The 10,460-nt window shown below is 39.1% G+C and overlaps 1 long non-coding RNA gene across 1 annotated transcript; it reads left to right on the forward strand.

Annotated features, from left to right (window-relative positions):
• Window positions 1–218: 218 nt before the first annotated feature.
• On the forward strand, window positions 219–8,948 carry LOC132279591 (uncharacterized). Its single transcript, XR_009471355.1, has 2 exons — window positions 219–792; window positions 8,368–8,948. It is a non-coding gene; the product is annotated as an uncharacterized LOC132279591 (long non-coding RNA).
• The last annotated feature ends 1,512 nt before the right edge of the window (window positions 8,949–10,460 follow it).

Genomic DNA, 10,460 nt, shown 5'->3' on the forward strand with positions numbered 1-10,460 from the left:
TTATAGAATTACTGAGAACCGTTTACCAATTTGCCAATTTTTGGAATAGTTTCATTCTTAAGGTGCAATTTTCCATATTCTTTATAAACTAGTCTCAAACAAATTAATTTGGATCTGTATATGTATTCTTGAAATTAGGTAATATTGGGCGTCACAGAGCTTGCTAATTCTGCCAAAGACCTTCTGCTATTACTAGGCTGATTGAAGACTCTGTGAGGATTAAGCTAGCTAGTTTTAGAAGGGTTATTTCTTTTGATTTGAATAAGAACATTAAACTTAGCTGGAATTTACCTGCTGAAATTTCCGACTCTGCTTAGTTGGATGCCTTTTCTCCTGCCTCTTCAAGTTTTTTGGGTTTTTATTTTTATTTTTTATGGTTGATCTATTTGTAATGTCTGTGTCTATATATATATATGTGTGTGTGTGCATAGGTGTATATATTTGTGCGTGTGTGGTATAATTTAAATAAAAAAGAAAAGTCAAAGGGTGGTGGTGGGACCCACCACCCACTCACCTTTAATGGTCTAGAGACCATTTTGCTTTCTCATTTTTTTTCTTCCTCTCTCCCGTAGCTTCTCTCTCTCTCTAGTTTTCTTTTATTTTTCTTTTCTTCTTGTAAACCAATCTTTGAAGCTTGGTAACTTTCTCAATTCTTGGCAGATTAAGGTGCCGTATGAGGCAAAACGAAGCCCACTACAAGCTCTACGCATCCATATGAACAATTCCAGATTTGGTGCCCTCCTTGGAGTTCGAAATTCAAGACCCATTTTAAGGGTTTTGTGCAAATTTGAGGTAGGGGCTCTTAATTCACAAGTTTCTTGCTCCTATGTGAATTACATCTTCTAATTTGATGCTAGACATGCTTACTTATGCTATTTGTAGTTTAAAGAAATTATAGCATGTGTATGTGGTTATGTGAGAACTTGTTTTAAATGTTTTATGTGAAAATTCTTACTTATGTGATGATTTATATATATTCGTTGTGCTAGATGCATTGTTGTACAAGTGCATGTTAAAATCCCTTGAAAAATTCTTGCGAAATTATGTCTTGCTTACTTAAATAGAGTTGAATGTGAAATGATGATTAAATTCATGGTATTGATGCACTCATGCACTTACATTGGGCATGAAACGGGAAGAAAGAGTTGGAAATGAAAAATGAGATTTTGGGAAAAATGATTTGATGAAACGGTTTTGAAAAATCCGGTCGCCGCGGGGATACCAAAGGGCCGGAGTGTTAATATAGCCTAGAGGGGACTAGGGAGTCGCCCTAGCGTGGTTGAGCTAGCTGGGCCGCATAATGACGCCGCGGGGGTACCAAGGGTCAAGGACACTAGCCAATCCTCCTCTCGTGTAGCTGCGGGGGTCACTAAAGGGCGGGTTATATTAACAGTTTGAAAGTGATGTTTAAGAACAGAAAATGGGGAGTGACATTGGCATGCATTTGCATTTCATGGCATCGTGTGGGTTATACTTGAGTTTGGTTGGAATGTTGTATTATTTCCTGATATTGTATGATCCCCATTTCCTATTGGCTTATTCTTTGTATGGATTCACATGGACACAAGAAAAATGTCTTAAGTGTCACCTACTGAGCGTATAGCTCACCCCATCATATTCTAAATTTTTTTTAGGAAACGAGAAAGAAGTGGCGGATGACTTTCTACCACAGGCCTAATTTGGATTATAAGATTTCTTTTTGCTATTTTTGTATTAAGTCCCATATTTTTGGAAAATTTTAGTTTGTTATATTTGGTATAGAGGTTTGTGAACTCTTGTTATTATAATTATACCTATGGGCTGTAACTTTTGTATGAGCTGTCTAAATGTTGTAAAATATGGATATTTGATATTAATCTTGTATTTTGGGACTGTAACAATGTTATTCGGATGATATAGTATGTGGTTGTACCACTATGGAATGAACTAAGTTAAGGCATGGTGAATGGATGAAAGGGATGTTGAAATGTATTATATGTTTATTGTGCTAGGACAGGTTAAAAATGCATTTAAACAGGTTGTGGTAGGCCCATTTTTTTAGAGGAGGTCATGTAAATTTTTTTTAAAAATGGTATCAGTTTAGGGTCGTTACAAATTTGGTATCAGAGCGGATGGTTCGAATACCATTAGGACAACGGATAGAGGCTTACCTAGGGTTGTCTGGGAAGTCATTTGCATTGTTATTTCTTTATTTGCAGAAGTGTTTTGCTATATGAAAAAACATGCTTAACTGCTTACTTGCTTACGTACTTATGTGCTTATATGCTTATATTAATGTGTTCATTACATAGTATTACATGCTAAATGTTTGTACAATATCTTTTTGCATTGGGTTGTTCACGGTTGGACCTTAGTGTTATCGTTATCGAATTGTTTCCTTTGTTTTATAGAACGATGTCACGGCGTGAGGAAACCAGGGAAGTTGGCCCTAGACCGACTATGGGTGATTTTGGCGAGAGCTCCAGCTCCAATCCGGAGGAGCTAAATGATGAAGACACACTTCTTAGGGACTTGATTCCCTTGAGAGTTGTTCCCACAACGAGGGATAATGTTGAAGCACCCGTAGAAGTGGGTGAAGGTTCTGTGGCACTGGAGTTGAATCGTTTGTTGCAAAATGCCATGAGGGCAACGATTGCTGCTCAGTCGCAGTTGGCACCACAACCTACAGTTCAAGTTAAGGAGAAGCCAGCTTAGAAGCGTCTCAAGATCATTAAGGGGTTTTCCCAGTTGATGCCAGTTATGTTTGAAGGCGATGCGGATCCAATTGTAGCAGATGACTGCCTGGATCAAGTTGAGACTCAACTAATTTCACTAGATGTGATGGAGGATCATTTGAAGATCTTCCTAACTACTTATAAATTTGCTAAGGATGCCAAACTATGGTGGAAGTCGGTTACGAGCCGGTACAAGGTGGAGGAGATGAGTTGGGATAAGTTCAAGGAATTGTTTTATGAAAAGTATTTTTCGATTTCTAAAAGATGGGAGCTAAAGGACCAGTTTCATAACCTTATCCAAGGCAATATGTTGGTGGCAGAATATGAGAACAAGTTTACTTCACTTTCTCGCTTTGCTCTAGAAATGGTGAGAGATGAAGTTGACAAGACTCTGAAGTTTGTTTTCGGTCTTAATGATCGAATGAGACCGTTGATCACAGCACAGTTCATTAAGGTTTATTCTGAAGTAGTGGAAAGGGCTTTAATACTGGAGGCTGACATTAAAGATAAGGATGCAAGAAGAGAGCAGTGGAAGCAAAAGAGGGGTGCAGGGCCATCTTCAGAAGGATCTTCTTGGAAAAGGAACACGGGTGGTCCATCTCAGTTTCAGGGGCAGCAGTCTGCACGATCCGCTCCTACCACTCCTTTGCCAGCTGGGTCAGATAGGAGCGGAGTCGTTTGTTTTCAGTGCCAGCAGCCTAGACATTACAAGTCCAGATGTCCTATGAACTCGACCACAGTTTGTGCGCCACCGAGAGCTTGTTATGGGTGTGGCCAACAGGGCCATCTGATCCGAGATTGTCCTACTCGAGGAGTAGGCACTGGTAGTGGCAGAGGGTCACATCAGAGGCCGTCACAATCGGCTACAGTTCAGTTAAGTTTCAGACCACCGCCACCACCATAGCCTACCGTGTCTTCTCAGGGTTCAAGACCAGCAAGGAGGGATACTCCTACTGTGTCGGCACAACAGTCTGGTGTTCAGATTAGTAGTTCACAGGCATATGCACCGCAGGGATGTGTCTTTGCACTTGCACCGACTGATGCATCTCCTGGATCTTCAATTCTTCGAGGTATATTTCCAGTGTTTGGTTATTGGGCCCGTGTTTTGTTTGACTTTGGTGCATCTCATTCCTTTATATCATCATCATTTGCACTTGCATCAGGGTTAGAGGTCAGTTTCATGGATCGGGTATTGTATGTTGATACGCCAGTTGGGGTTTCAGTGTCTTTAAGCCCAGTTGTGAGGGATTGTTCCATTGTGATAGCTAGACGGACTTTTGTGTTTGACCTTATCCTCCTGGAGTTGACTAGCTTTGATGTCATTCTCGGGATGGATTGGTTAGCTTCCTTTCGTGCCACGATCGACTGTTTTAGAGGTAGAGTCACAGTTTGCACTTTTGAGGGAGACTGTTTTTTTCATGGGAGATCAGAGTGATTCCCACATTTCATCATTTTATGGAGTTCGTGGACGGAGTCATGGTGATTATTTCTTGGCTAGTCTTCTAACCAAAGAAGATGATGTTGTGAAAAAGGGTTACCCTATAGTTGTTCGCGATTTTCTGGATGTGTTTCCGAAGGATTTGACAGAGTTGCCTCCATACCGAGAGGTGGAGTTTACTATTGATTTGATACCCAGTACTGCGCCAATTTCTATGGCACCGTATCGTATGACACCAGTTGAATTAGAAGAATTAAAAAGGCAGCTTGATGATTTGAGGATGAAATGTTTCATCCGACCGAGTGTGTCACCATGGGGCACAGCGGTCTTGTTTGCTAAGAAGAAATATGGTTCTTTGAGGTTGTGCATCGATTATCGGAAGTTGAATCATGCCACCGTCAAGAACAAGTATCCCTTGCCAAGGATAGATGATTTGTTTAATCAGTTGAGAGGAGCCAGTTATTTTTCGAAGATTGACTTGAGTTCATCAGTTACGGGTCAGGGATGAGGATATCCTAAAGACAGCATTTCGTACACGGTATGGACACTATGAGTTCCTTGTTATGCTTTTTGGCTTGACTAATGCACCAGCGGCATTCATGGACTTGATAAACCGCATCTTTCACGATTACTTGGACCAGTTTGTGGTAGTTTTCGTGGATGACATTCTCATGTATTCATGATCTTAGGAGGAGCATGAGGTCCATTTGAGTATTGTTTTACAGATTTTTCGGGAGCACCGATTGTATGCCAAATACGAGAAATGTGAGTTTTGGCTACAGGAGGTGAAATTTTTGGGGCATGTTGTTTCAGAAGGTGGAGTGTCAGTGGATCCATCAAAGGTTGAAGCAGTTTTGAATTAGGAGCAACCCAAGAATATTTTTGAGATTCGGAGTTTCTTTGGCCTAGCGGGTTATTATCGGAGATTTGTGAAGGATTTCTCCTGTTTGACAGCTCCAATGACCCGTTTGACCCCGAAAGGGATCAAGTTTACGTGGAATGAAGCCTGTGAGTTATCTTTTCAGGAGTTGAAGACAAGGTTGATTACAGCTCCAGTGTTGGTGATACCTGAGCGTGGCTTGGGTTATGTGATTTATTGTGACGCTTCACGTAATGGTTTGAGATATGTGTTGATGCAGGATAGTAGAGTAGTAGCTTATGGGTCTCGACAGTTGAAGACTCACGAGCTTAACTACCATACTCATGATTTGGAGTTAGCGGCAGTGGTATTTGCCTTGAAGTGTTGGAGATATTACTTGTATGGTGAGAGATTCGAGGTGTACTCGAATTATAAAAGTCTCAAGTACCTTTTCTCCCAAAATGACTTGAACAATAGACACAGAAGATGGGTTGAATTCTTGGAAGATTACAATTTTAACTTGCAGTATCTTCCAGGCAAGGCAAATGTGGTAGCAGATGCCTTAAGCCAGAAATTTCGTGGGACTCTGGCCTGTTTGGCTAGTCGAAAGTGAAAGATGCTTAAGGATTTGGCAGAGATGGGATTGTATTATTTTGATGACGATGTTGACAGCGAGCCGGCATTCTTGTTTAGTCTTGTGGCTCAGCTTACTCTTGTTGTACGAGTGATTGAGTCACAGATACAGGACCCGAATTTAGATGTCATTCACGCTTCGATCTCTAGTGGTGAGACAGTGAAAGATTGGGCCTTGCATGCAGATGGGGGTCTACGGTTCAAGGGTTTGTTGGTAGTTTCCACAGGTTGTCGTGAGGACGTCTTACGGGAGTTTCACACTTCCTGCTTTACAGTTCATCCAGGTGGTACCAAGATGTATTACGATTTGAGATGTCAGTATTGGTGGAACGGGATGAAGAAAGATATTGCACAGTTTGTGGCTAGATGCCTTACCTGTCAGTAGGTGAAGGCCGAGCATCAGAGACCAGCTGGTTTATTGCAACCATTGCCTGTAGTGCAGTGGAAATGAGAACATATCACTTTGGATTTTGTGACAGGTCTTCCAAGGTCACGGAGGGGCAATGAGGCCTTATGGGTTATCATTGACAGATTGACCAAGACGGCTCACTTTTTGCCTATTAAGGCAACAGATGATGCAGAGAAGCTTGGTGTTCTTTATGTGAATGAGATTGTAAGGTTGCATAGAGTTCCAGTAACCATTGTTTCAGATAGGGATGCCAAGTTCACTTCGAAGTTCTGGGGAGGACTTTAAGCAGCGTTTGGCTCAGCGTTGCATCTGAGTACGACATTCCATCCACAGACTGACGGTTAGTCGGAGCGTCCTATCCAGATTTTGGAGAATATGCTTCAGGCATGTGTGCTTGATTTGGGTGGTAGTTGGGAAGATCACCTTCCACTTATTGAGTTTGCCTACAACAACAGTTATCTGGCGAGCATTCAGATGGCTCCATTTGAGGCGTTGTATGGTAGACCTTGTAGGTCTCCTGTTTGTTGGATTGAGCTAGACAAGACAGCCGTCTTAGGACCCGACATTGTACTCAAGACTACTGAGAAGATTAAGTTAATAAGACAGAGGTTACTTACAGCTCAGAGCCGACAGAAGAGTTATGCGGATAAGTTGGGGCCGGAGTGTTAATATAGCCTAGAGGGGATTAGGGAGTCGCCCTAGTGTGGTTGAGCTAGCTGGGCCCCATAATGACGCTGCGGGGGTACCAAGGGTCAGGGACACTAGCCAATCCTCCTCTCGTGTCGCTGCGGGGTCACCAAAGGGCGGGTTATATTAACAGTTTGAAAGTGCTGTTTGAGAACAGAAAATGGGGAGTGACATTGGCATGCATTTGCATTTCATGGCATCGTGTGGGTTATACTTGAGTTTGGTTGGAATGTTGTATTATTTCCCAACATTGTATGATCCCCATTTTCTATTGGCCTATTCTTTGTATGGATTCAGAGGGACACAAGAAAAGTGTCTTAAGTGTCACCTACTGAGCGTATAGCTCACCCCATCATATTCTAAATTTTTTTTAGGAAACGGGAAAGAAGTGGCGGATGACTTTCCACCACAGGCCTAATTTGGATTAGAAGACTTCTTTTTGCTATTTTTGTATTAAGTCCCATATTTTTGGAAAATTTTAGTTTGTTATATTTGGTATAGAGGTTTGTGAAATCTTGTTATTATAATTATACCTATGGGCTGTAACTTTTGTATGAGCTGTCTAAATGTTGTAAAATATGGACATTTGATATTAATCTTGTATTTTGGGACTGTAACAATGTTATTCGAATGATATAGTATGTGGTTGTATCACTATGGAATGAACTAAGTTAAGGCATGGTGAATGGATGAAAGGGATGTTGGAATGTATTATATGTTTATTGTATTGGGACATGTTAAAAATGCATTTAAACAGGTTGTGGTAGGCCCATTTTTTTAGGGGAGGTCATGCCGAATTTTTTTTTAAATGGTATCAGTTTAGGGTCGTTACACTATTGAGCTCAAGTTCTCCTTGAAGCAGAGGGCTGTTCAGTCTGGTTTTAGCTTTTCTTATGGCCTCTAGATTTGGTGTCTTGATTGGCTTGAGTTGATTCCTTGTTCATCCTTCTGTAGCAGATTGCATTTTTCTTGGAGCTTTAATTTTCCTTTGTACTCTGTTAACTCATCCTTTAGGCTTTGTTTTGTATCTTTTCCTTCTTGCTGGCTATGTTTCTGAGTTGCCTTTGGGCTTCTTATTTTCGGACATTTAGCTTTTCTCATTCTTGATTGGTGGATGTGGTCATTTTTTATTGTGTGGTATGGCCCATGTAACTTTGTAGTGTTTTGTTTTCTTTAATATTAAATCAGTTTGCTTATAAAAAAATATATATAATAAATAAATAAAAATTTGGGTGTCTGAGCGTTAGTGAGTAAATTAGAGGTATTTGTAGTCTTGTATGACGTTTTGGCATTCTTGGATGCTTGAATTTATTGTCTTAGTTACCCCTTAGCTGCTTATTATAAGTATATACAGTAATTTCTTCCTCGAGAGTCCTTGTTTTCCTAACAATGCTGTCTCAATGTCAAATTGATTTATATAGCACAGGATAGCACATGCCTTAATTATATAAAATGATTTTTTATTTGCAAGTTTACACTAGTTAGGGTAAACTCTTACAAGTTTCACATTTTTCTGTCATGCTTCTTTCCTCCTATTTTTCTTTTTAATTTATTTTTTTTATTTTTTTTATTTTTTTAATCATTTATTTGTGTTTATATTTTTTTGGTACGATGGAATTGGAAGCAGATTACATTGGATTGATGTTAATGGCTTCAGCTGGTTATGACCCTCAAGTTGCACCACTACACGAGGAGAAGACACGGGGCTTCACCGAAGAAGTTTGGTTATCATCTCACCCATCTGGAGAAAGGAGAGCTAGGTTGCTCGAGGAAAACAAAGTGATGGGAGAAGCACTTAAAATATACAAGCAAGTGGGGTCAAGTGCTTTGTTTAATCCAAATTTTCAATAGCAAATGGCTGAATGCCGATTGAGTCCGCTCTTTGTCAAACTCAAACCAAGTGATATTATTACTTCAATTTTGTGTTACTGTCAGAACTTTATCTAATCCATAGGGATATCTCAAAATTGAAATCTAGCTCAGTTGTACTGCTACCTTTATTTTTATTTTTATTATTATTATTATTTTATTTTGTTGTAAAAAAGGTAGTACTGGTTACTGCAAAACTTTTACCCAGGTCTTATCACTCTGAGGTTCAGAGTCTTTTATTCTATAGGAGTGTTTTTGTATACTGTAAACAGTAGGTAAAAAAGGGAGAAGGGAGAGACGATGGATAAATAGTACATCATCAATGTCAAATTTTCTGTAGTTTTGGCTTCTAATTCTGACTTGGTCTCCAACACTTATATTGTGTGTTACTGATACATAACTAATTATTAATATTTATCCATTATCAATGTCAAATTTTCTGTAGTTTTGGCTTCTAATTCTGACTTGGTCTCCAACACTTGTATTGTATGTTACTGATACATAACTAATTATTAATATTTATCCATCATCAATGTCCAATTTTCTCTAGTTTTGGCTTCTAATTCTGACTTGGTCTCCAACACGTATATTTTATGTTACTGATACATAACTAATTATTAATGTTTTGTGGTGTATTTGCTTACCATGTTATCCCAACACTTTGAAGTTCTCCGGTTTGTGTCTTTGTAAGCCAGTGAATTTATTTAATTCTCAATTTGAGGAATGGTTTCTCTATGCGTGTAATATAAAAAAGGATGGCAGAGATTTCTTTGTATTTTTCAATTTCCCCCTTTTTTTTTTTATAATTCTTTTATACATAGCCACGATGTGTAATTTATTATTATTATTTTTAACAATCTGTTAAGATGTATTGTCACGTCCTAATGTATAAAATTGTTGTGTATTTTATTGAGAAATATATTGTTTGAGACGCTTTAACTTGGTGAACAAGTTTTTTTTCGAAAGAGATCATTTTTGGAAAATTTGTTTTCTTTTGTTGGTATTCATAGAGTTTAAAACTCCTTTTTTAGCAAGTCTTCTCCTAACAAACAAGGAATGCATCCATTAAATAGATAACTTTGTTCTTTCATTGGTGAATAATTACTGTATAGGTTTATCAACGACGTTATGGGTTTCTCTTACCTGAAATCAAGGCTTGTTCAAGTACATCCTATCTCAACGTACTTTATGTTTGAACAAGATTGTTTCTCTCTCATCCGTATCTGGTTCAGAAGTCTATCACCATATAAAAGCTCTGTCATCGCAGTCCCTTGACTGCAAGCTCATATGTAATAAATAGATTTCATGTGTTGTCATCTCTTGCCTGCTTTTATGGTCTCAAACATATCAATTCGCATCTTTTACTTAGTTGTGGAAGAAGATTTTACCATTCAAATCCATACCCTCTTCAGGTTTATACCCCAAAACCTCTTCAACTTTACATATCAAAAGTAGCATGGTGGCAATGGCTTCGAACCCGGAAATATAGTTTTATAGAAATCTTTATCATATTTAATATACTGTTTGTGAGTGTGGAGAGAGTTCCATACTCGAGGCGAATCCATATGGTCATATCCACCAACAAATTGGAAAGATTTTTAGGACGGTATGTATGGAAGAAAACGGCGGAGGAACACAAAGCGGAAATACTTGCTGCAACACATCCACAAAGTGTTCGTGTGCAGTCAATATTGAGAGAGATAGTTCAAGGAATGCACAATGGTTTAGGGCTTAAACGTGACTGCAATGTTTCTGTGTATGTTCCTGAAAGTGAAAGGCATGGATCTGTAGGCACTTTACTTGTATCAAGTGTAAACCGGGAGAACCAAAAGAGGCCGAAAAAATGTATCA

Source organism: Cornus florida, unplaced genomic scaffold (genome assembly GCF_030987335.1).
Source record: "Cornus florida cultivar Cherokee Brave unplaced genomic scaffold, ASM3098733v1 CherokeeBrave_3.0.0_Hap2_Chr10, whole genome shotgun sequence".
Taxonomy (NCBI): Eukaryota; Viridiplantae; Streptophyta; class Magnoliopsida; order Cornales; family Cornaceae; genus Cornus; species Cornus florida.